Genomic DNA, 22,256 nt, shown 5'->3' on the forward strand with positions numbered 1-22,256 from the left:
GCCTAATGTTATTACAATTTTACCCTTCTAAAGCATACAAATACCATAATATGTTTGCAGATATTTCAGAAACATGCTCAGTGAACAGTCTTGTTGATCTGAAAAACAATGCTGAAGTCAGATATTCTGCTTTGAAAATGTGCATTACGTGCCGGAACATCTGTCTTTGTTTTGGTTTCTGTAACCCGCCCAATTTTAGTTTAGCCAATTATTTTTCAGCAATCCGGGTCGCCTTGGTGGAAAACAGCGTCCAATCATTTCATTCATTAATTTAGAAAGGCTCTGAAAGCATGCGTCCATGACCGAAATGTGACCTCTGGTGAACAGTAGCAGACTCCAAAATGAGACACAGATTCAGAGTTCACATGAGGTTATTAATTAGCAAATAATATAAATATTCAAACTCACATTGTTAACATTTAACACTAAATAAAGCTCATGAGGTTTAGCTGAGCTGATCATTGTCAGTTTCTGTTGTTCACCTGTGAGAAATAGAAGCTGTTTCTAATATATCAATTCCAGGTGCTGGTTAGAACAAAAACTTTTAGTATGGAAAATATTCCTTCTATCGGGTGCCATTGCTTTTATTTAGAACATGGTTTAAATCACTCGCTCCTGTCCTTAATCTGGCAACCTGCGCATGCGTTTGTTTTCATCCAGGAGTGCAATATCTAGCTCAACCACTGGGTGTCAAACTTACATACTGCACCTTTAAAGGCAGCTTTCTCAATATAGACTTTTTTTACAGGTAGATAGACAATCAAATAGTTTTATCTCTGCTGTGCACTGTCATATTCTTCCATGAACATTTATGCTAATTTCATTTTTGGTCAAGCGTCACAAAATGATTTTTTGATGATAAAATATTGCTTCTTACCTTTAAAGCTTTAAATAATCTAGCTCCTGTTAATCTAACCAACCTCATGTCCAGGGCCAGACGGAATCTGCGGACATTTTTTGCAATTTCTGCGGAGAATTTTGGTAAAAATCCGCAGATTTCTGTGGAATTATTTTAGGAGTATCCAGCGGAGTATCATAACTTAGACCTTAATATATTAAATAAAAAGTAATAAATTACTGAATAAAAACTGAATAAATTCAGATTTACACATTTACTCAAGTAAATAAACTGAATTAGAAAGAGGCAAAAAATCTGCAGAATTCTGCGCACGTAGATTCCGTGTGGGCCTACTCATGTCTCGCTGCAGTCCAACCCGCTTTTTAAGATCTCAAAACTCAGAGCTTCTGGTAGTACCTCGAACAACAAAGTCAAATAAAGGAGGTCGAGCCTTCTCATTTATGGCTCCTAAACTCTAGAATAGCCTTCCTGATAATGTCCGAGGCTCAGACACACTCTCTCAGTTCAAAACTAGAGTAAAGACCTTTGTAGTAAAGCAAACACTCAATGCATCACTTAGCGGTATGATGCATGAATGTGCTCCACACAGGTTTCTGCATCTCGTTTAAATAAACTATGAACAGCATCTATGCTAATTATTCTCTTTATTCTCTATTAACACTTGGGGATACTTATCCCGAGGCCCTCAGAGACTATGCAGCGCCACTGATGTGATCCAAGACCAGCAACGAGATGATCCCAAGGTTTCCATAATCCTGGACCAGGCCGTATCCCGAGCAGCTGCTGTGGTGGTCATGGAGGAGTGAAGAGCATGAGACTGATTCCTGTGACACTCCAGGGACAGACGAGTCTTTGCTGAGGTCCAGCATTCTCCAGCCTCCGGTGCCTAGACTGTAGCAGTGCACAAGACTGTTGGCCAGAGGAGAAATGGCCGTGCCCAACTGACTCTGGTTTCTCTCCAGGATTTTTGATTCTTCACTTTCACCAATTGGTGAAGTTTGTTTCTCGCTGCTGTCGCCACTAGCTTGCATGGTTCGGGATCTGTAGAGCTGCACATCGATGGATTGGCTCTTCAGTGTTTGGACTCTCAGTATTGATTATTAAAGCACACTGAACTGAACTGAACTTCAACTCTGAAAACTGATCTACACTGTTTCCATTTACTATGATCTTCAATGTGAAGCTGCTTAGACACAATCTACATTTTAAAAGTGCTATACAAATAAAGGTGAATTGAAAAATGTTAAATTAATTGTCAGTAATTTTATATCTACAGTATCCTAACAGAAAAAAAAATAAGATGTTGATGTATGTGTGCACACTGCAGTGAAACTGAGTGAGTTTCGGGGGTAAAAAACGGCAGTATAAAGAACAAATGTGTGTATGTGCGTAAATGAGTTGAAAAGGCGCAGGCATGGAGCGATACAGTCTGGCAGGAGGACTAGCGGGAGAAGCAGCATGTCGTCCTGTAGATGCGCTCTGAGCCGGAGGAGTCTCTCAAAGGTCTGTCATCATCTCACACTGCCACTGCACACACCATCTGCTTCCCTGAGCTACCCATAATGCACTGTGTTCCACACTGTATATCTGCACTGACTTTAAAGACTACTTCTGCGGCCCCACGTCATGTCTTCACTATTAGCAGCGACAGACAGTCTTTCGGGAACCGGCACAAGTTCTCTATATAATTACAGCAGCCTTTTCAACTTTGAATAATGGTGAGCTGGACTAAACCCGTGAGGAATGTGATGGTTGCTCTTTTACCACTTCAGAGGCTTAAAAGAGACTTCAATCACACCTCATTTGGGTCTCGTGTGTTTCTCGCCAAATTTACCCGGACAAATTAATTGAGAGAGCCCAGCCATAACTACAGAAAGATTTTGAATTAGTGCCCTAAAAAAGTCACCCTAGCAACCATTTAAAATGCCTTAGCAACTGTGCAGAACATGGTAGCTACCACTTAGAATAGCCTAGAATGCCCTAGCACCTGCATAGCAACCATTCAAAACGTCCTAGTAACTACCTAGCAACCACCCAGACCAGAACACCCTAGCACCAACCAAGAACACTATAGAACCTGCATAGCAAACATCCAAAAAATCCTAGCAACTACCTAGCAACCACACAGAACCCCCTAGCAACAACCTAGAATGCCCTAGCACCTGCATAGCAACCATCCAAAGCATCCTAGTAACTACCAAGCAACCACCCAGACCAGAATATTCAAGCAATAACCAAGAACACCATAGAACCTGCACAGCAAACATCCAAAACATACTAGCAACTACCTAGCAACCACCCAGACCAGAACACTAGCAACAAGCAAAAACACCTTAGAACCTGCACAGCAACCATACAAAACATCCTAGTTACTACCTAGCAACCACATAGAGTGCCATAACACCTGCATAGCAACCATCCAAAACATCCCAATAACTACCTAGCAACCACGCAAACCAGAATATCCAAGCAACAACCAAGAACGCCATAGAACCTTCACAGCAAACATCTAAAACATCCTAGTTACTACCTAGCAACCACCTAGAATGCCCTAGCACCTGCATAGCAACCATCCAAAGCATCCTAGCAACTACCTAGCAACCATCCAGAACACACTAGCAATCGTCTAGTATGCCCTAGCATAGCAACCTTCCAAAACTTCAGTGCAACTACCTAGCAACTATCCAGAACACTTTTGCAAACCCTTAGAATGCCTTAGCACCTGCATATCAACCATCCAAAACATCCTAGTAACTACCTAATAACCATGCACAGAGAACACCCTAGCACCGCCTAAAATGCACCATCTAAAACATTGGTGCAACTACCTAGCAATTATCAAGAACACCTTAGCAACCACTTAGAATGCACTAGCACATGGATAGCAACTATCCAAAACATCCTAGTAACTACCTAGCAACATTCCAGACCAGAACACACTAGCAACAACCAAGAACACCATAGAACCTGTACAGCAAACATCCAACATCCAAGCAACTACCTGGTAACCATCCAGAACACCTTAGCAACCACTTAGAACGCACTAGCACCTGCATAGCAACCATCCAAAACATCCTAATAACTACCTAGCAACCTTCCAGACCGGAACACACTACCAACTACCTAGAACACCCTACAACCTGTACAGCAAACATCCAACATCCAAGCAACTACCTGGTAACCATCCAGAACACCTTAGCAACCACTTAGAATGCACTAGCACCTGCATAGCAACCATCCAAAACATCCTAATAACTACCTAGCAACATTCCAGACCAGAACACACTACCAACTACCTAGAACACCCTACAACCTGTACAGCAAACATCCAACATCCAAGCAACTACCTGGCAACCATCCAGAACACCTTAGCAACCACTTAGAATGCACTAGCACCTGCATAGCAACCATCCAAAACATCCTAATAACCACCTAGCAACCTTCCAGGCCGGAACACACTACCAACTACCTAGAACACCCTAGAACCTGCACAGCAAACATCCAAAACATCCTAGCAGCTACCTAACAACCATTCAGAGCACCCTAGCGACAACTGCATAACAACCATAATACCCTAACCAGTGTGTACTGTAGCAGTCATGAAGTAACTACCCAAAGCACACTAGAAATGATTTACTGTCCCCTGCACAGTACATACAGCCTAGAAACTACACTGAACAGCCAAGAAGCAACCTCCAATATAAATGAATGCCACAGGAAATGCATAAATACCACATGAAACACCCTAGCAACCATTTATCTACACTTTCCTGGATGGGCTTGAATATTTAATACTGGGAATGCACCGGCATGGTTTAAATCTCCTCATTATGAATCTGTAGCAGTAAATGAGGAGGTATATCAGTCACAAGTTTGTTATGGAGTGCCAGAAGGCTCAGTACTGGGACCATTGCAAAAACAACTGCAGGTGGCAAAAACTAAAAAAATCAAATCACATTTTGTCCAGGTGTGAAATGCATTTATTAGCACAAACTTCCTCTCCTACAGAAACACTTTCCTGCAAGCACACCCGGTGAGAAACTGTGATTAAAAGAACCACTGGTCAAGGGTTACAAGACAAAAGATCCTACGCAACCTCTATATTTAGGACGTTTAAAGTGCTGCCCACAAATAAATGCGATTAAATTGAGAACATAAAGATCTTAGACCTTTAAACCTCCTGCTGATTCAGTGAGAACAGATCGCTGGGCAGAAACTACACTGCGGTCCAGCTAATGAAAATGAATGCTATGTGAAGCACAGTGGCGGTTTTCTGCTAAGGCGGTTTACATGCACTCCTGGAGGCTTCAGCTAATGAAAGTCTAAAGGCAGTGATTACGGCCTTAATTCAACAGGCAATGGACACGCTGCAAATCAACATGGGCTGCATAATTAGTCTGGAATGAAGCCCTCATCTGAGAGCCAACGCAGTACTCTATCACTGACAGTAAAATCAGGGTGAATATGAAACTCTATCCACATTTACAGTAGACTCATTTACACGAGCACTAGAACTGTAAAGCTGATGATAAACAGAGTTGAAAATGCAAAACAGTCAGAATTATTCAACCTCTTGTGATTTTCTTTGTCAATTATTTCCCGAATAATGTTGTACAGATTCAAAAAATGTTTACAATATTTCCAATAATGTTTTTTCTTCTGGAGAAAGTCTTATTTGTTTTATTATGGCTAGAATAAAAGCAGCTTTTAATAGTTATAAACCCATTTTAAGGTCAATATTATTCGCCCCTTCAGCAATATTAGTGTTGGATTGTCTCCAGAACAAACCACTGTTATACAATGACTTGCCTAATTACCCTAACTTTACCCTAATTACCCTAGTGAAGCCTTTAAAATGTCACTTTAAGCTGAATACTAGTGTCTTGAAGCATATCTAGTTTGATATTTTGTGCTGTCATCATGGCAAAGAGAAAATAAATTCAACCCACACTGTAAAAAATTTCCAGGTTTTCACAACAAGTTACTGTAATTTTTCACAGTAAATTACATTAGTATCCCTTCACAATATTTAACTGAAAAATTCACAGTAATATGTTGTATTCATAATTTTATTGTGAAATTACGGCAGGTAGCATGATTACAGCAAATTACTGTGAAAAGGGCTATATCTTTTGCTCGTTAGTAGAAATTTAAACCTTTTTTTTCATTCAACATAGAAATTAATACAAATTAACTTTTATGCTAGTATTGGCACTTTTTGGATATTTAAAAAATAACAGAATGTTATAGCCCCCAAAACGATTTGGTTACCAACATCTTTTTGGTTGTACTGCACCTTTATTTAATTTTATACAGTTAACATAGAATAGGAAATAATATTTAATGAACATAACTGTGTGCTTAGCCAAAACATGATAAACTGGAATAAAAAATAATTAATTAATGAAACCAAAGACTGTTAAACAGGCAACAATTATTTTAATGTCAGGGTAAAGATGGTTTCATGAGTACTGGGCACCTGTCATCGCCTGGAGGATACTAATCTCAGAATAATATATATATATATATATATATATATATATATATATATATATATATATATATATATATATATATATATATATATATATATATATTTTTTTTTTTTTTTTTTTTTTTTTTTTTTTAATCTATATAAATAAACCACATATTAGAGTTTTAAACAACTACATTCTAGCATGAAGAACAGTTAAAACTTCATTTTCTGACGCATATAAAGCCATCGAAGACGGGGCAATTGTCCCAATGTCTAGCCTGAAGACAGGCGCCTCTCGGCGGATACATGAGTAATGAGCGCCGTTACCGCCTGGAGGTCATAGATATCCGCTACCGGCAAAACACACTTAAAATTACACACGATCTTTACAAACAATCCACAGATTTGAGTTTTGAAGAACTACATTCTCGCATGAAAAGGTGTTAAAACTTTATTTCATTACATATTAAAAGCAATATTTATAATATTATGTGCCTTCTCATCCACCATTACAGCTTGATGCAGCTTGGTGCGAAGTAAATCCTGGGAGGAAAAAATAAGAATTCTCAATACACTCCAAACGAACTTTATTCTTATTGTTAAAGTCAGAGATATGTAATATTTTGAATGGCGAAGAAAAGAATTAACTTTATATTTCAATCAATATATTACTTTTGCACTGCTTCGGTTCAGGACTCGTGTGACATTGAATCAGATTCAGATATTTTATCAGACGTGTTCATAAGCTCATACTCATCAACATGAAATTCGTGTACAAGCAGTACACGAACCGAACAATATGATGAAATATTAATGAATTATATGTCTGCGTCTTACAATATTATACAAAAAGGAATCGGTTGAGGCGAATTCGACTCTTTACTGTTCACTTAAAGGAGCCGATTCATTGAACAGAACTGACTCGACTCGACCGCAAGCAAGCGCCATCACCACAAACGCCTGCGTTTGTAGCCACCTGACAGTCGTCTCTTCACCCAACGAATTCATCCTCGGTAAGTGTTAAAATGTGACTTTTGTCCGTTAAATGATTGTTGTATGTGTATTTCTGTATTGTGCATGTCATTTAACAGGAATTTACCAAGTACTAGTTGTACTCGCACGTACAGGGTTAAGCGCGCCTTTTTTAAACAAGAAATTAACGACGCCAGATGGTGATTGTAGTGTTTTCTGAGGTATTAGCATAACGTTAAAGTTAGTTCCTGAAAAAAAGAAAGGGAATTTTCTTTAATTAACTTCTTGTTAACTGCATTTTCTGTTTCAGTACAAGACTGAAGTAAAGATATAATGACTAAAGTTAAGGTAAGCTCTGGCCTTCACTTAAGTTAACGTTACGGTTAGTCACCATCATTTACGTTAATTTTGTTCACTGTAACGTTAACGTTAAGTTAGTTAAATAAACCAAACTCATTATGAAACAAGTCTTAACTGTTGTATGAGGCTTATAATACAATTCAGTTGTATTCTTTTAAACTAACACTAACACAGTACATATTGTATATATCTCACTGGTGTTAATGCATTGCTAACATTTACTAATAAGAACTAATTGTATATTGTCACTAACTGTACATTTTATTTTTTGGTGTTCAGGTGTACCTGATAATAGCTGAAGTGTGAGGTGAGTGTAAATTCTAAGCACACAAATAACCTAAATTCATTATCACAATCTAAACCTATATATATATATATATATATATATATATATATATATATATATATATATATATATATATATATATATATATATATATATAATCAACCTAACGCACACACACACTGTATGTGTATATATATATACACACACACACACACACATACAGTGTGTGTGTGTGTGTGTGTGTGTGTGTGTGTGTGTGTGTGAGAGTCTTAAGCAGGTCGCACACCAGAAGCGCCGCTCGGCGCCGCGACACGGCGCGTACATGACAGTTTAAAGTATCACACACCAGACGCGCACATTCGAATGATATTTAACATGAAACTAATCAGATGGCGCTCTGTGGCGCGGCTGAAAAATGAACTGCGCCCTGAGCCGTCGCCGGGCGCCGCCGACTTGCGGCGCCGGTGTGTGTATCCTGATAGAAACCTATGTTTAGAATTCTAAAATACATGGCGCTGCGCGGCGCGCCGCTGAGCGGCGCTTCTGGTGTGCGACCTGCTTTATTCTACTCTTATTATATTCATATTTTTTTGCAGCCACAGCCACTGATGTTGAAACACTGATGCTACCAATTACCCCTAACTTGATTATTAAAGGTAATGTTGATGCCTTCCTCATTTTTATTAGATTTTTAAATGTCAGGTTTTTCACAGATTTGTTGTGAGCAGTTTCTTGTATAAACTTTTTCTTCTTCCAGAAGTTCCACCAGTACCTCCAGTCGTAGTAAATATTAGACAAAAGTTTTTTTAAACTATAGTTTTTATTTTTATTAGCAATTTTACTGGGCATGTGTGTTTGTTTGCTTGGTTTTTAGTAGGCAGAGCATGGAATGTCAACTTTGTTTCTACAAACAAATGTAATTATTCACAAACATCTCTAATTTAGTCTTTCTTTCCCCAGCAGTACAACATCAAACAAACAGTCTTATTCCTTGGAGGGTCAAGTGCTCATGGGACCTCACCTGGATTTAACGACTGACTTTGGATCTGGTCTGAAACTGAAGTATGCTGAAGATGCCTTTTGCACTCTGGAATTTAAGGTAATGTCTACAATAAATATTGTAACTGAGGGCTTGTTTTGGGGGGTTAAACAAGGAATGTATAGGAGCATAAGTCATGACTCCCCTTGTCCCCCTGTAATAAAGGGCCGTGTTGCAGACTCAATTTGTTTGTCTGTGCTGGAGACCAGAGGGGAAGCTGTCTTTAAAAGGATGGGGCTCTTATACCATATGTGAAGTTACCTATTCAGGTGAGTGGATTACATACAAGTCATTGCAAATGCATAAATAGTGGGGAATTTTTACTGGGCAGCACAAATTAAGTGAAAGTCAAAAAACGTGGAAAAAATATTTGGAATATTTGCAAAAAACTTGATTGAAATGAATACAACACAAGTGGTGTATCACTTCAAGTTTTTTTGCAAAATTTTCCTAATATTCAAATCATGAAAAATTAGCTTGATGCAAGAAACATCCTGCTAGTATTCAAGAGCAAGTACTGTGATGCATGTGTTAACTTTACAATAAGTGTGAACCCAGCATTAGATTATAGTCTGTAAACAGAAGGTGTAAATCAAATCAACTGTTTTAAAATGCTCTGCCTAGGTCATTAAAACCACTATTTGTTGTTGGACTGTTCTTGATTGTGTGTTTGTGATGGAAATGTTTTTCAGATGTTTTTGTTTAAATGATTGCAGTTTGACTTAGCTACAGTATTGTCAGAATGTTCAAACTGAGCTAACAGTAATTTTCCTCTGTAGTGCAGCAGTAGTGTCCCAGTAGTGTTGTATGAAGCTAACTGTTTGTCTGCCCTTTTGCTTATAGGTGCTTTTTGGGCACCAGTTTGGAGATGGAAGACAGACGAAGTCAAAGAAGCAGAGAAGACACATCAACCAGCAAGTGTGTAAAATTATCAGGAAAATGATTGACCTTGAATAGACAATGAAGTTTTGTCTCTCTCTCATGTGTGTGTGTGTGTGTGTGTGTGTGTGTGAGTGTATATATATATATATATATATATATATATATATATAATGAGAGAGAGAGCGCACTCTGAAGCACTGCTTTTTATGTGTATGCTACATATGATCTTAGATTTTTTTATTAATATGTTCTTATAGTATTTTTTGAGGCTTCACCTTTACCTTTTGAAAGTTTTCTGAAATGTTTACACAGATGTCATTAAGCTGTTAAATAAATCTGTAAAATGTATGTGTGTTTGTTTTTATTTTGATTTTAGAGTCTTTTCAGATCACCCAAAAATGAAGATTCTGTCGTCATTTACGCATTCTCAGGTTGTTTGGACACAAAGTGGAATATCTGATATTTTTATTCCTGTGTTTAACAAAAAGAAAATCAATTTTAACAGAGCTGGAACAACCTGAGGGTGAGTAAATCAAGATAGAATTTTCATTTTTGTGTGACCTAAATTTGCTTTGAAATTTTACAGCACAACACTGTTAAATTACACTACTCCGGGATATAACTGTAACTTTACAGTTAAATCAGGTATTTAAACTGCAACCTACTGCTAAATCACAGTAATCGTATTGCAAATTCACAGTAAAATATAGTTAATTCTACAAGATAATACTGTGAAGTACCAGACTTTATTATCTACTGTAAAGTTACAATATATGGTTGTAATTTCACAATAATTTAATGTGACAAAACCACAGTAAATTACTGTGAACTACCTCACAATAATTTACTGTGAATTTACATACAGTAATTTACTGTGAAAGTAATGCAATTATTAGCCAGTAATTTACTGTGAATTTACATACAGTAAATTACTGTGAAAGTAATGCAATTATTAGCCAGTAATTTACTGTGAATTTAAGGTCAAATTTTTTACAGTGCAGGCTCATTCTGAAAACATACCTCTATATACATTTTATGAGAGCGGCAAATATGTCCTAGGAGGTATGCTTTTTGCAGTTTTTGTGACTCCACCAGAGGTCGCTGTGTACACTTGACTGACTGACCTCCTTCCCTAAACCCAACCATTAGTGTTTTCAAAAGCACCGATATAAGTTGTTTATGTTTCCTAAGATTATTTTGGTTGGTTAGAAAATTGTTTGTTTTGTTTTGTATTTACTTATTTTGTATTTATTGTTTAGTTTTCACGGTGGATTTGGGGAAAAAGCAATCAAGTAAACCAGTATTATGAAATCCACCTGTGCCAGCGTATGCTTTAGGGAAATTTCATTCTCTTTATTAAACAGAAGTTGAAGGGAAAAATATAGAGGGGGGCTAATAATTCTGACTTTAACTGTACACACCATGGAGCAGACCCACAGACCGCAAAAAGTACTGAGCCTTTTTGGACTAATCCAGCTGCTGTCGTATAATGTGTCGTCCCATCTTATGGGGTGTGGAGAAAAAATATTTGTTGACAGTGCTTTACCAACAGTTTTAAATAGAGAGAGAGAGGAAAAAACATTACCTGAAGGATCACTGGTAATATTTCTGGAAGATGACCATGTCGCAGTTTAGCTAAATTAATTAACGCCTCCTTCTGACGTGACTTGCGATTCAACTTTGCAATTTGCAATTCATTAGAACATTACACAGCCTCACTTTATTCTCGAAATGCATAGATTGTCTAAAGCGATATATGAAAACTATATACAGTGCATCTAAAAGGTATTCACAGCGCTTCACTTTTTCCACATCAGTATTCTCAGCCTTTGCTCAATGCTTTGTTGATGCACCTTTAGCAGTGATTACAGCCTCAAGTCTACTTGAATATGATGCCACAAGCTTGGCACACCTGCCTTTGTGGATTTTTGCCCATTCCTCTTTGCAGTACCTCTCAAGCTCCATCAGGTTGGATGGGAAGAGACGGTGTTCAGCCATTTTCAGATCTCAAAATGTTGATGTTCAATAGGATTTAGATCTGGGCTCTGGCAGGGCCACTCAAGGACATCCACAGAGTTGTGAAGCCACTCCATTGATATTTTGGCAGTGTGCTTTGGGTCTTCTACTCTCCACAGAAGAATGCTGGAGCCGTGTGGATGTAGAAAAAGTGAAGCGCTATCAATACGGTAGTATACTATGAGCAGGGATACAATTAGTCAGCGCAGTCGTCCCTCCATATTAAAAAGCGACATTACTAGTAGGAGTTCCATTGGCATTTTCCCGCACGTGAATTCCGACCAATAAAAAAAGGGTTTAGGAAATACGTTTAATAACATCTGGCCAATGAGAGATGAGGATTTTGTCACATGACTGCATTTTGGTTCTTTTCAACTGGTTCAGACCAAAGCAATCTGCGAGGTGTGAAAAGGACCCAAAGACGGCAGAAAAATGCTACAATGTATTATTTGCTGCCCTTGGTACGGACCAAATGAAGCGAACCACAGATGTGAAAGCACCCTAAGATATACTTTGATTAACAAATCAGGATTAATGTAGTTTGGAATATTGCGTATGGACTTGTTTAATAAATAGCTTTTTACAAAACATTTCAGACATTGTGAGACGTTCACATTTAGAATGGTTTAATGTCTTTATAAATGGAGCCTCCTGCCTTGTAGACACACATGGTGTGATTTACACCCATAAATAAATGCTATTGTCAGTCCCGAAGCTTCCGGTGTGTCCATATCCTTTACTAACAGACTCATTTGTCCAGACGTGTGTGCTTTCAGCTTTATAAACAGCCGTGTTTTGTGTGCAAATATGTGTTTTAGTGTGCATCCTGCAGCCCTGATGAGAATCAGCCGAAACATGCCCACAGTGTGTGTTTGTGTGCCGATGCTATCAGGAGTGTGTGACAGCCCATCAATAACTGAAGACCTCTGAGGATGAAGATGTGCCGAAAGCTGGAAGCAGGAAAATGGATGTTAACTATTTATTCCTGAGTTTCTCTCTACTGCCTCCTTTATCTCACAGCATTATTCCAAGCCATCTCTCTCTCCCTCTGTCTTTGACTTATTACAGACTTTTATTTTTCTGTTCACATTCCACATTCCTCTAATGCATCCCATAATGTATCATAAACATGTACAGGTCAATCAGTCCTTCATATTTTTTATTTATTTTTGTTTATTTATTTATTTATTTATTTTTTTTTTTTTATTTTTTATTGTTGGTTTGTTTATTTATTTATTCATTTATTTTCTTTCTTTCTTTCTTTTTATTTATTTAATTGTTTATTTAATTATTTATTTATCTATTTATTTATTTTATTGTTGGTTTGTTTATTTATTTATTCATTTATTTATTTTCTTTCTTTCTTTTTTTATTAATTTAATTGTTTATTTAATTGTTTATTTATTTATTCATTTATTTCCCTTATTTATTTTATTGTTTGTTTATTTATTCATTTATTTTCTTTCTTTATTTCTTGCTTTATTTCTTTCTTTATTTATTGTATTAAAAATAATTTGTTTATTTTTTAATTATTTTATTTATTCATTTATTAAAAGATGTTAGCGTTATCATTTCAATATATATATATATATATATATATATATATATATATATATATATATATATATATATATATATATATATATTATCAATGTTTTATCAATGTGAAATTCTGTTGACATTTTTCCCTTCAAGTACACACAAGCAGTCGCTAGGGTGTTCCAGATGGTTGCTAGGTAATTATTAGAGTGTTCTCATTGGTTGTTTAGTCAACATACATTGTGTGTTCCACAGGTTTCAAGCAGTTGCCAGTGTTTTTCTGAGGGGGGTTTACTAAGTAGTTGCTAGTCACTACTGTATTGTTGCTAGGGTGTTCTGTGCAGTTGCTAGGGTGTTCTGTTTCTAGGGTGTTTCGTGAAGTTGCTTTGGGGTTTTGTGTAGTTGTTAATACCTTGTTATTTAGCTTTGGGTAGTTACTAGATTTATTTGGGTGTTCTGTGTAGTTGCAAGGGCGTTCTGGATTGTTAAGTAGTTGCTAGGGTGTTCTAATTTGTTATGTTGTTGATTGGGTGTTCTGTGTAGTTGCTAGGGTGTTCTGTATTGTTAAGTTGCAAGGGTGTTTTGTATTGTTACGTTGTTGATCTGTGTAGTTGCTAGGGTGTTTTGTGTAGTTTCTAAGGTATGTTGTGTAGTTGCTCAGGTGTTCTCTATTGCTCTATTGTTAGATTGTTGCTAGGGTGTCTTGTGTAGTTGCTATGGTGTTCTGTACATTTGATAGGGTGTTCTTGGCTGTTAAGTTGTTGCTAGGGTGTTTTGTGTAGTTGTTAGGGTGTTTTATCATGTCAAGTTATTTATTTTGTGTTTCTATGTTGTTGCTAGGGTGTTCTGTATTGTTAAATTGCTGCTTTGATGTTTTTGTATAAATGTTGCTAGGGTAATTGGTATCGTTAAGTTGTTGCTATGGTGTCCTGTGTAGTTGCTACGATGTTCTGTATCGTTGCTAGTCTGTTCTGGGCTGTCAAGTAGTTGCTAGGGTGTTTTTTTTTTGTAGTTCCAATGGTATTTCTGCATAGTTCTTAGGGTGCTCTGTATTGTAAAGTTGTTGCTAGGGTGTTTTGTATTAAGCAGTTGATAGGGTGACTGGTGTTGTTAAGTTGTTGTTTGGCTTTTTGTGTGGTTGCTAGGGTTTTCTGAATTGTTAAGTTGTTGCTTGGACATTTCATGTAGCTGCTAGGGTGCTCTGGACTATTAAGTAGTTGCTAGGGTGTTCTGGATTGTTAAGTAGTTGCTAGGGTGTTTTGGGTAGTCGCTAAGTTGTTGTTAGGGAGTTCTTGATAGTTGCTAGGGTGCTCTGGATTGTTAAGTAGTTGCTAGGGTGTTTTGGGTAGTTGCTAAGTTGTTGTAAGGGAGTTCTTAGTAGTTGCTAGGGTGCTCTGGATTGTTAAGTAGTTGCTAGGGTGTTTTGGGTAGTCGCTAAGTTGTTGTTAGGGAGTTCTTGGTAGTTGCTAGGGTGTTCTGGATTGTTAAGTAGTTGCTAGGGTGTTTTGGGTAGTTGCTAAGTTGTTGTTAGGGAGTTCTTGGTAGTTGCTAGGGTGCTCTGGATTGTTAAGTAGTTGCTAGGGTGTTTTGGGTAGTTGCTAAGTTGTTGTTAGGGAGTTCTTGGTAGTTGCTAGGGTGCTCTGGATTGTTAAGTAGTTGCTAGGGTGTTTTGGGTGGTCGCTCAATTGTTATTAGGTAGTTCTTTGTTATTGCTAGGGTGTTCTGGATGGTTAGAAGATAAGCCTATGTATGTTTTGTGTGGTTGTGATTTGTATGATAGTAAGCACATGGACAGCTGTCAGATATTGCAGATATCGGCGTGTTGAGATCCATTTTTTGATTTTCAGCTTTAAGTTTTTCCTCTCCCAATAAAAAAACCCAAAAGTGGCAATTACCACAAGAGTCTCAGGTGATGTAAAGCTCCTCACAGACTCTGTGTGGTTCGTCCCATTTCCTTATCTCCAGGGACGAATCTCACTTTGGATGAACGCTACACAAAGCGGCTCCCCGAAAAGAGGTAAAAGGCTCCAGCTCGAGCTGATCTTCCCCATTTATCTCCTATTCTCTTTAAACGACAGGAAAAATCTTCTCTTCAGCTGTAATCTCTCTCAGCACAGCCAGAACAAAAGATCACAACTGCAGCCCTCAACACATTAATACTAGCTGACCGCGAGTGCACCGCTAAAAACTGCCCTTTTTCACTGCCTGAAAACCCACCGCTCCTGCCGAAATCTCACAAAACACCACAGGCTGTGTTCACAATCAACCACTGGCCTGCTATTGACTGCATACTCTGCAATTTACTATCAAAACCTGTTTTTGCCAAGGTATAAAAAAGTGCTAGTAAAGTATTTTCTGAATGTTTTTTTGAAAAGTCAGCAGAGCGGCACGGTGGCTCAGTGGTTAGCACTGTCATCTCACAGCAAGGAGGTCGCTGGTTTGAGTCCAGGCTGGGTCAGCTGGTGTTTATGTGCGTGGAGTTTGCATGTTCTCCCTGTGCAACACATGCGCTATAGGGGAATTGGGTGAATTAAATTGGCCGTAGTGTATAAATGTGTGTGTGTGTGTGTGTGTGTGTGTGTGTGTGTGTGTGTGTGTGTGTGTGTGTGTGTGTGTGTATGTGTGTGTGTGTGAATTTGAGTTTCCCAGTACTGGATTGCAGCTGTAAGGACATCCGCTGTGATAAATAAATGTTGAAATAGTTGGTGGTTCATTCCGCTGTGGTGACCGAAGGAAAATGAATAAATGGAAAGAATTTCAGCCTTATTCCTCATAATTTGAAGTTTATAAGTTATCTTGCAATTCAGACATTTTAGTGGCTCTTATGACTTCTTTCTTAGACATTACTACACAGAAAACAGACAAAATTGTCTCTTTTTTCCTTTAGAATTGCAACATTAATCCTCAAAATTGCAGGCGTATATGCCTTCTCTCAGTTCAGACTTCATTTGTCAAGAGTTGGAGATATAGAAAAGAGTTGTGAGAAAAAAAAAGGACTTATACTGCAATTCTGACAATATGAAACTGCAAAATAAAACAGAATTGAGAGATAAAAGTGTTATTATTACATGCATTGTATGCACAAATAATTAATAATTAATTAAATTGCAACAAGTTTGCATAGCGCACAGTATGCCTAGTGTTTCACTGTAATAGTACTGTATTTGAAACCATATACAGCGTGTAAAACTATTCATATTATCACACAATATTACATATAGTCATATTTAATTTGAGTAATATCTGAAACCCATTTTCCCTTTTATTCATGTTATATTGTATTCTGTAAAAAATTTAATAAAAATAAAAATCTTTTTTTACTCATTGTTTGATCAGACCACTAAAAGTTAAGCACAATTTTCATATTTTTCAAATGCATGAACAGATCGAATGTTTACCTTCAGTGGCTTTGGTTAAACACTTCTGCCAATGCATGAAGGTAAACAAATTATTGCATTTACATAAATACATACAAATACACGCAATTCAGACACAGTTGTAATACTGGAATTGAAAGGTTGATTTGAGTACATTGTGTTATGAGGTATAAAATTCAGTATTCTACACATTTAGAAGTTCACAATGCACATTAGGGATGCTCATTTTGCCTAATTTTCACAACGGACAACCACCACTCAGTGTCAGAATTGCAGGTTAAGTCATATAAGAGAGAAGACATATAAACCTGCGATTTTGAGTATTTAATGTTCAACTCTATCTCAGATGCAGAAAAGCTAGTCCATGCTTTTATGACTTCTAGGCTGGATTACTGTAATGCTCTGTTTGCTGGCTGCCCAGCATCCTCTATTAACAAACTTTAGCTAGTACAAAATGCAGCTGCTAGAGTTCTTACCAGGTCTAGAAAATATGATAATATCACCCTAATGTTATCCTCCTTACACTGGCAGCCTGTTGAGTTCCATATTGATTATAAAATATTGCTTCGTACCTATAAAGCTTTAAATAATCGAGCTCCTGTTTATCTAACCAACCTTCTGTCTCGCTCCATGTGCCTCTTTAAGACGACTTCTGGTAGTACCCAGAGAAGCAAAGTCTACAAAAGGAGGTCGAGCCTTCTGATTTATAGCTCCTACAACATTTCCAACAACATACACTAAAAAAAGAAATAATTCAAAGATGACTTCTTGGATTTACTCAATTTTTTTTTTATGTTAAGTGGTTGTAAACTATTTACTTGAGCTTAATTTAAACAAACAAATTAAGCTGAACATTATTAAACTTAATTTGTTTGGTTAAATTCAACACAAATAAATTGTTTGCAACAGTTCTGCATGCAACACTTTTTTTCAGTGTAGAAAGACAGAATATACTAAATAAAAATAATCAAATAAATAAAATTATACTAAATATTTTAATTAAATAACAAATTTAGATTAATAAATGAAAACAGTGACTGAATCCTTTATAATCTAACCTTTCCAAACACATACAGCTAAAACAATAAGAGTAGTGTTCTAATACTGCACACTATCTGGGACAGAGCCCAAGAAATCAATGACAACTGACATGAGATCAGCGATACAGAAAGCGACACGGCCAAATCTCCTGCTTGAAATATCGGCATGTAAGATGTTACCTGAAAGAAAAGGCTTTGACTGAGCCGCTGTGCATTATTGATGAATTAATGGCCATTTGTGAGGTTTTTGAGAGGCTAAGTGATTCCATTCAAGCCTGTGGCGATGCAGCGCAGGAGGATTTTATTCTCTCAAATGCATAAGAGTTTTCCCGTTTTTTTTTTTTCTCCATCTGCAGTCATGTAGACTCGAGGGGATGGCGATGTCTCAGAGCGCTGAAAGCCTCCCGTTAGCCGCCGTATGTTTCTGCTGCATCTAGAGATCTGCACGGGATGATGTTTGCCATCCTCCTCCATATGCTCACAAAATGATTCCCCACTCATTCTCATAGCGCGCCAATCCTAATGCTGATTATTTCTTTCAATAACATGCAAAGACATGCTCAAGTATTTTTTGTTGTCTAATAACAAATGAATAATTAATATCTCACTATTAATAATGAGATTATCACCTGGCTACTATTAAAATATTGGCTGTTCATTATTCTACATCCCTAATCATACCAATAACTAAACCCAACTACAATTTAATAACTAGAATCATTAGTATAGACTTTATTACTGTGTGTGTTTACACCAAAAGCAGCGAGAGCGTTAAAATAGCCGGAAGTCAATCATTTTCAATGAGAGCTGGCGGCGATACGCGGAAAGGTGCATCTTAGGCGGTGTGGGTGTTGAGGAGAGTTGAAATCAAGTCAACTTTATGGTAATGAGCTATGATGTGGTTTGACGGCAAGCAATCAAAATGTAGAAGTCCACCGCTTATGAGGAGTCCAGAGAACACAGTCACTGTGAACTTTGGTTCCTACCACATCTGTTCCCAAGGGTTTGATTATTGCGATCGCCGAATTTTCGATTATTTATGTTGTTTTCTTGCAGGGACATACATTAAAAAAGTAACTGTCGAGAGACTGATGTGCATTGATGTTATAAATATAGCAAAGCTACACCACACGCAGAAACTATCTTCCATTGTCATCTGAATTTGATTAAAAGTGTGCAACATTTTCATGCTAGAAAGCATGTTATTTATGCGGGAATGTAAGTGCTTTACGGCCACTTTAAATACGAGATCAATGAATTTTGACGCTCTTGCCAGCGGAGCAGGAAGGCAAACAGCACATTTGATGCTCTCGCTGCTTTATGTGAAGGCACAGTTCATACCAAAGGGAAATTCACATGTCACAGCAGAGCTCTGCATACTATAAAATAAATATACATGTAAAGGAGGCCGGCAAGCGAAGTGGTATGCAAGTAAACCTCACTCCTCTGACTTCTAAAGGTGCAGATGCTCGAGGTCATGGTCTTAATCCTACTAGTTAGAGCAACTGACTCCCATGCAAAGAATCAAAGATCGATCCCAGCTCAGACGAGGTCCGGTGGGTTACATATATATTGTTTGAAGCATTAAATAATACGTTTATTGTGGCAAAAGTCATAATTAATGATTTATTAATATGAGAATTATATTTTTTCAATAAAATGTGACTAAAACTATCCATCTGTCTGTCTGTTTGTCTGTCTGTCTGTCTATCTATCTATCTATCTATCTATCTATCTATCTATCTATCTATCTATCTATCTATCTATCTATCTATCTATCTATCTATCTATCTATCTATCTATCTATCTATCTATCTATCTATCTATCTATCTATCTATCTATCTTTCTATCATCTCTCTGTTTGTCTGTCTGTCTGTCTGTCTATCTATCTATCTGTCTGTCTGTCTGTCTATTTGTCTGTCTGTCTGCCTGCCTAGTATCTGGAGAAAGATAATATTTATTTACATCATATAAAAAAACTGAATAAAACACATTTAAACTGCTTGCAAAACTTGAATTAAACTTGACATATGTGAATATTGACAAATACTCTATATATGCAATTAGCAAATGCAAAATAACAAATGCAATAGAGGACGCAAAAGTTATAAGAATTAAAAAAAAAATAACCCATGCAAACATGAATTCTAAATATATTGATTGTTAAAAATATGTTTTAAATTTCGTTTAAATATAACCTACAAATCTGACAAGGGAATATTAAATTTATATTCACCTCAAATACGATCTTAAACAAATATACATTCAATTACAAAGGAATTATTTACATTTTCAGTGCAATTAAAAGACAAATATAATGTTATGTAAATGTAATGTTATAATAAATGTAATGCACTGTGCTACAGAAACACAAATCCAGTTAAAAATACCTTAAAATCTGAGCTTCTTGACAATCATTTACTCACATTTTATAATTTATTCATCCTCATGTGGTTTTATTTTATGGGAACTTTAATAAGTTTCTTCCTTCAGTTGAACACAAAGATGATATTTTACAAATATTGATTGCTGGCATCAATTAATCTCCATAGCAGGAATAAATACTGCAAGTCAATGGATCCCAGCAACCAGCATTCTTCAAAACATCTTCTTTTGTGTTCGACAGAATAAATAAACTCAGAAAGGTTGAAGGGTGAATAAACAATTTTCATTGAAGTCGACCTATCCGTCTAATAGCTTTACTAAATCTAACAGCTTTCATGCATTAATTTAGGGCATTCGTAGGCAATCAATAACTGTTATAAAAGCAGACGTGCAGTCTAAGCATCAGCATCCGCAAGCAAATCAGAAGTGAATCTCGGAAACAAGCGGCATTAACGTCGAGCGGTCATGGCTATTACACCGACACCAGCACCGTCAATATTTCAGCACATGTGTGAGTTTAATTAGATGAGAATGTAATTGGATTTGCTCCAGTGTGCCACATATCAAAGATTTAAAGCACATATAAAGGCCTCTGCCAGCTCTGGAACGACCGTGTTTCCATTATCAGACCAATTCTGTTGTGAAAAAGTAATGAAGCATTGAAGATCATCTGTTGTTTGGTTGAAAGCAATGCATCATGGGAATCTGGATCCTCAAGCGTCTTTGAAGTGTCCTCGGTGTCTGTTCTCTTATCACAAGCGTCTCCTTATCAGCCTTTACCTGATTCTGAATCAATGAGTCTCCGCCATTACATCTCCATCTTCATTATTATCTCCCAGAGCACCCCAAAGACAAAAAGCTCAAACTCTCAAGCCTAAATTTGGTAGTTATGCTACCAAAAACGTCCAAATACAGAACGCAGGTACTAGCTCAACCATCAATTATGGATGATGCACAAGTCTGGGATACAGAACTACTGGGAATAAAATGTATGCACTTATTTGTAGATGTGCTGACTTAACCTTACTATGTGTTTGGGTCAGAACTGACCGATTTACAACCTAAAACACTCATAAATGTTGTGTTTTACATCTGATTGCCTCAAGGCCTTATGATATCCTCTACACCAGTGGTCCCCAACCACCGGGTCACAATTGATACCGGGCCACATAAGAAATCAAATTATTTCTGTAGAAAATATTCCCCCCGCGATTTGGTTTCCTTAACTCACCCCCGCCATCTCACGTGAAATGGACTATGCCAAAATCCACCACGGAGCGGGAAGAACGATCGCTAGAATTTAGCTCAGTGATGGTTGTTGATAGTTTAAAGTTATGAAACAGGTATTATAGAGTGCAAATCAGCAGAGCATTTAAGGACTGTGCATATGTGTGTGCGTGCATCCCTAAGTAAGTACCCGAAATCATTGCAATATGTATCTATATGGAGTTTCACATAATCATACTCATTAGGGCTGTAACATGCCAATGCATACATTTAATTCGCCTATACGGTTGTATTATCGTTAATATGTTCGTCAGTTGAGATGTTTGGCACAGATGTTATGTATCTGATGCATATAAACCTTGATTGAAACATAATCAGACTGCGATAGTGCAACTAGCGCATGCGCACTGAGTTGTTCATAATTAACCTGGATGCACGAGCGCAGCAGCTGTGTTCACGTGAAGATGTATTTGATTCTAATTGATGCACAAACCTATTGCTGAAATTAAAACCCCTCTTCTTTCAAAAGAAAAGAGCCACACATGCTTTCAGATGTGAACTGCTGGTGCCTTAGATAATTAGAGTCACTAATTATCCTACGGAGAGAACTTGATATGACTCTGAAAATCATTTCCTGAAGCAGAAAGTCTGAACATTTCTTTGAAAAAAGTCATTTATGCACCTAATAAAGGATATTTTTATGAAAAGAAATCAAAATGGACATACTCTGAGTCACCAAAGGAAAAGTCAAGGACATTTTTAGTTCATTGAGCAAAAAAAAAAAAAAAAAAAACTTC

At 37.2% G+C, this 22,256-nt stretch overlaps 1 protein-coding gene and 2 long non-coding RNA genes across 18 annotated transcripts in view; 2 read left to right on the forward strand and 1 right to left on the reverse strand.

Annotated features, from left to right (window-relative positions):
* zgc:152904 overlaps window positions 1–22,256 on the reverse strand; it is a 404,441-nt gene that overhangs the window by 206,798 nt on the left and 175,387 nt on the right.
* LOC141384273 (uncharacterized) lies at window positions 7,560–8,610 on the forward strand. Its single transcript, XR_012405337.1, has 3 exons — window positions 7,560–7,655; window positions 7,947–7,974; window positions 8,550–8,610. It is a non-coding gene; the product is annotated as an uncharacterized lncRNA (long non-coding RNA).
* On the forward strand, window positions 8,914–9,973 carry LOC137495379 (uncharacterized). The gene is made up of 3 exons (XR_011015220.2): window positions 8,914–9,052; window positions 9,158–9,261; window positions 9,836–9,973. It is a non-coding gene; the product is annotated as an uncharacterized lncRNA (long non-coding RNA).

This window comes from Danio rerio, chromosome 1 (genome assembly GCF_049306965.1).
Source record: "Danio rerio strain Tuebingen ecotype United States chromosome 1, GRCz12tu, whole genome shotgun sequence".
Taxonomy (NCBI): Eukaryota; Metazoa; Chordata; class Actinopteri; order Cypriniformes; family Danionidae; genus Danio; species Danio rerio.